Source organism: Penaeus vannamei, chromosome 25 (genome assembly GCF_042767895.1).
Source record: "Penaeus vannamei isolate JL-2024 chromosome 25, ASM4276789v1, whole genome shotgun sequence".
NCBI classification, from domain to species: domain Eukaryota; kingdom Metazoa; phylum Arthropoda; class Malacostraca; order Decapoda; family Penaeidae; genus Penaeus; species Penaeus vannamei.
In genome coordinates this window covers 21,150,778-21,155,777 of record NC_091573.1, presented here as the reverse complement: position 1 = coordinate 21,155,777, position 5,000 = coordinate 21,150,778, and the positions used below count along the sequence as shown (strand labels likewise).

At 36.9% G+C, this 5,000-nt stretch overlaps 1 protein-coding gene across 2 annotated transcripts in view; it reads left to right on the top strand.

Moving 5' to 3' along the window:
- The window catches only part of LOC113815757 (uncharacterized), an 85,018-nt gene extending 84,395 nt beyond the window's left edge, over positions 1-623 (top strand). For both annotated transcript variants that reach the window (XM_070139284.1, XM_070139282.1), the window contains exon 9: positions 1-623. This exon is cut by the window's left edge and continues 982 nt beyond it. The gene's annotated coding sequence lies outside the window, so the exon portion shown is untranslated.
- The last annotated feature ends 4,377 nt before the right edge of the window (positions 624-5,000 follow it).

The following is a 5,000-nucleotide window of genomic DNA, read 5'->3' as shown; positions in this document are numbered from 1 at the left end:
ATCAGTGATTAGTATACAAATTTACTCAAATATTAAAATTGATGTTTACAGGGTTTCAGAAAACTGTTTCAAATAGTTATGTTATCATTAACAAAAAGATAGATGCATCACATTCATAGATTTGTCAGTCATCAAAACTTGTTTGTATACTTTCTTTTCTTGCTTGAAAGGATGCTAGTGTTGCATCCATATAGCAGAGTTGAATATAGCCAGAGGTTTAAAAAATCATATATATATATTAGTTATGAAGCTCTTAACCTTTTGCTGACGGGCACAGCTATAGATGTCATGGAAATATGACCCTTCATGATGGGCACATGTATATGTTCCATGACTCATACACAATGAACACCCTCCTGGAAAGGCCAGACAGTTGTCAGTATTCGCTGGAATGAGTGCCACACAGAAAATTCTGGCCCCGTCAGTGTAGGGTTAAGCAGAGTCAAGTACAGTCAGAATAGTTAACACTTACAATTTTTGTGACAAATTTTAGTATGTTACCTTTTTTGTCACATTGTGCATATTGAATGTTATATTTGTTATAAGGAGATGGATTTATATTCAATCCTATAGTTGTAGATGTAGCATTTATTTCAAGTTTAAATAGATTTTCTTAAAGACTATTCCTTATCTTAATTCCTAAAGAATATCCCCCTTGAATTAAAGACGTTAACCCATTTGTAAGTGGTAGATCCTGGCCTGCATACTTTGCAGTTTGGTATTTGATTTTCTTTTGGGTTGTGTTTCACTACCACAGATCCTTTTTTAAATTTTTGCTCTATCTTCATCTTTCTAGGTTACTACCATGTATTTTCTTATTCTTATTTTCCATGTTCATTCATTTTTTTCTTTCCTGTTCCCCTTTCCTCCTCCTCTTCCTCTCTTTCTCCCATTTCTCCTCCTCCTCCTCTATTTCCAATGACAATTTACATAAAAATATTAAGTATGATAAAGTACCATATAGTTTTAAACTCACTGTAGAAAAGTGTTGATTCATGTCAAATTGGACTGATACTTCATAATGTTTACATTCGGCTGGTTTGTTAAAATTGTGTGAGGCCTGACCCAAAGAATATTTGCATATAAAGACATGTATATACAGATAAATAAATGCATATCTGACTATCTATCAGATATATATACATTTATCTATCTATACATATAATAGATGTGCATGTCTAGACTGATTCATGGCTGTATGATGAATGTTGATTGGGCTGGGCCTCCCACAATTTTAACAAATATACTGAGTCCAAATAATGAATATGGAACTATATTCATACAGTGTTTCTTGCTTGCTTTTTTTTTTTTTTTTGTGTTTTTTTTTTTTTTTTTTTTTTTTTTTTTTTTTTTTTTTTTTTTTTTTTTACAAAAACAATAAGATTTACCTGCTTTTGCAAGCTAAAGTATATGAATAATCATTTGAAGTGTGAATGAAAGTGTGGGTGTTTTAAAGCATGAAAAAAGATGCTGTTTCTATTTTGAGTATAGATGTTGCTTGCTAGTAACTTTAGGAATGTGATATTGTCTTTGTAATGTACTGTCATATGCACATCAGGTAAAGCTAGTTTTTATGAAAAGTTACATTGAAAAATAAAATTTATCTTGTATTCACAGTTCTCTTTCACTTTTTACGGCTTTTCACTTTTCTCTTCTCTTCTCTTTAAAATATGCTCTTTCTTGCCTTTTTTTTTAACACATCCTGCCAGTGTATAGAGCTAGATACTGCACCTCATGTTGCCTAGTTTGCTGTTACATTTACACTTATGCTAAAAACTATATATAAATGAAAGACTAAACTTGTCATAATAGATTTAAGGTTAAGGACTGTTGCTTTGCATTCCTTAGATATAAGTACTTACTGATTGCTCAAAGGTATGATATGAATTTGAAATGTGTGTATGTGAGAATTCTTAGCATTTTGATTCATACTTTCAGTTATTTAGAGAAAAATAATATTTGTTCATTGATACTGCAGCTTTTGAAGCTTAGTTACTTGAATGTTTGCATTTACTTGATATCAGCGGTGCTTGTCATTAGCAATCAGGCAAAATATATTTCTGTGATTGTCTGCCTTAATCATGCAGTTTTCTATTTCTTCTTCATTGCAGCAAAGATGATCAGAATATAATTCTTTAAAGGATATCATATTTTTATTGTTTGCAGAAAGTAATATCACTCTTAAAAATGATGCAGTAGTAAATGCCAGACTTGTTACATTGCCTTGTAGTATTGTGTCAGACAAATGTTTCTCTCAATAATAAACTGTTGATAAAGAACATTAGTAGATCCTCTTTTTGCTCCTACTCAGTCTTCGTAATATGAGGTGTGTGATAGTATGTGCATGCCTCCAAACACACTTAAATGACCAAGACATATGAAATGTCACACAAGCTAAAAGGTAATATTTTCAAAAGTTCTGTGATACATTTCTTGAATTCTCAAAAGCCTTGAAGTTTGTATTCAGAGATTTATTATAAAGCTTTAAAAAAAATAAACGAAATTGAAGTTGGTGAATAAGAACAGATGCTGCACACAATCACACACACAAACTTAACAAGGCATCTGAAATATCACACTCAGCCTGTTTTCATATTATGAAGCCTGCTCCTATTTCTTACTACTTCTTATCAAAATAATCAGGAATTGAGGTTAAAAATGTGAAATTAAGAAGAGTCTTCATGTGTTTTGATATGCTTCACTGGAAGGTAGTTCCTATAGATGTATACTTCTGCATCTATTTTTATATCTCAGGTTTTATCTGTCTTGAAATATGTATATCAATGTTCTATCATATAGCTTTAGCTAATGAAGTGGGCGACTATTTTAGCCAGGTCAGTAGTGGCTCTCACCTTTCCCCACAATTTTCTTCCTTTAAGACCATCAAGGAACAAACTCCCATCACCCGAGTCCTATAATGCTCCTTTTTCTTCTGAACTCAATGCTGCATTACAGTCCTGCTGCAACACCACCTTTCTATTCTTCCTATTGACTATTTTCAACCACATATGGACGTCGGGAAATTTCCCTTCTTAATGGCAAGAAGTTCTTATCCTACCTTTCTTGAAACCCATAAATCGGGTACCCATCACTCTAACTAGCTGCTTGTGCAAGCTACTAGAACGAATGGTTAACTACTGCTTAATGTGGTATACTGAATCTCACAATCTCCCCTCTCCTTCCCAGTTTGGTTTCCGCTCTGCCCTAAGTACAGCAGACACCCTTGCCCATTTTGAGACATATATCATATCTGCATATTCTCTATTCCATATTCTCTATCAATTGTCCTCCCTAGGCATACATAGAAACATGAGTGTCTTCATAAAATCTTTCCTTTCCAAACGTACTTTCCAGGTCAAAATTGCCTCTTCCATGTCATCATCCTTTCCTCAGTTCGAAGGTGTCCCACAAGGAAGTGTGCTTAGCACCACTTTATTCCTTCTTGCTGTAAATGACATTGTGTCAGTCCTACCACCACCAGCCCGGGCATCACCACACGTTGATGACTTAACCATCCACGCCTCTGGCACATCCATAGCAGATCTCCATCAGTTCCTTCAGTCTACGATAACAGCATCTTCTTGGGCCACTAACCATGGCTTTTGCTTTTCTATCTCCAAATCTTTCTCCATCCTTTTCTCTCGCTCACATGTAGGTCCCCAACTTCCACTCTTTTTATATAACGCTCCACTCTAATATCGTTCTGGCAAATTCCAAGGCGTTATTTTTGCCTCCAAATTGTCCTGCCAAAACCATGTCTTTTACATTAAAGAAAAAGCTCAAGGCCTCCTCCAAATCTTGCAAACTCTTTCCCACATTTTATGGGGCTCAGATAGCAAAACTCTCCTCCAACTTCATGTTATCTTGATCCTCTTCACTCTAGTTTATAGATGCCATATCTACTTCTCTGCCTCAACCTCCCTTCTTGGTCACCTTGATACAATCCACCACTGCAATCTCCGCTTAGCCCTAGGTGCCTTCCGCTCCTCTCCAGTTGAGAGTCTGTACCGAGTCTGGCATGCCATCTCTCTTTCGAAGCCGAGCCCTTCTCTCTCTTCGATGCGATGCTCAATTCCACCAACTTTCCCTTACCAAACTAACTATCCCACAATCTCTGCTTCTTACCTTTACTTCACATTTACCTACTCCTTTCTCTGTACACATGAATACCCTCGTTTCCTATTCCCCCTTTTCCAACCTCCGACCGCTCCCGTTTTCTGTCCAATCCATTCCTCCATGGCTTATACTTTACCCATGTATGTGCTCCTCTGTTTTTCCTGACCCATCAAAATCAAATATACCCCCTCTGTCCTTTTCACCCATTTCCTTGACCATGTATCCATTCATTCCTCCAGCATTCATCATTTTCACTCATGGTTCCAAATCCACCTCAGGAGCTGGATTCGCAGTAACCTTCCCAAATCGCACTTTCAAATACACCCTCCCTTGCCGCTATGTCCACGTCACACCAACCACGCTTCTCACATATTCCAGCCATGGATTATTATCCCCATTTTAAGACCTTCCTGTATACCTGATGGCAATCTTTCAGGTCAAGTCTCCGCACTAATAAATTGCATACTGTAAAACTATCAATCTCCTCTTGGTCAGCTCCATTTCACCGGAAGACATTGGGAGACAGCTCTCCCACACTTGGCCACACCCACCTAACACATGCCTATCTAATGCCACACTCTGACCCGCCTCTATACCCCTTATGTAATGTCCCTCTTTCAGTTCCACACATTCTGTTGTCCTGTCCACACTTCACATTTACACTTTACTCTACTTTACCTCTGCTTTTCCCCACCTATTCTCCCTTCATGGACCTCCTAACATATCAGACATCCTTACAGAATCCCACAACTGCTTTGAAACCTGTTCTCCCTCAGACACATAAATATCCTTCACTTGATCAAATTCCCTTACCTAAACCACCATAACCCATGCCCTCATCAACACCTTTACCCATCTTTAACCTTTCAACATTACTCTAGATA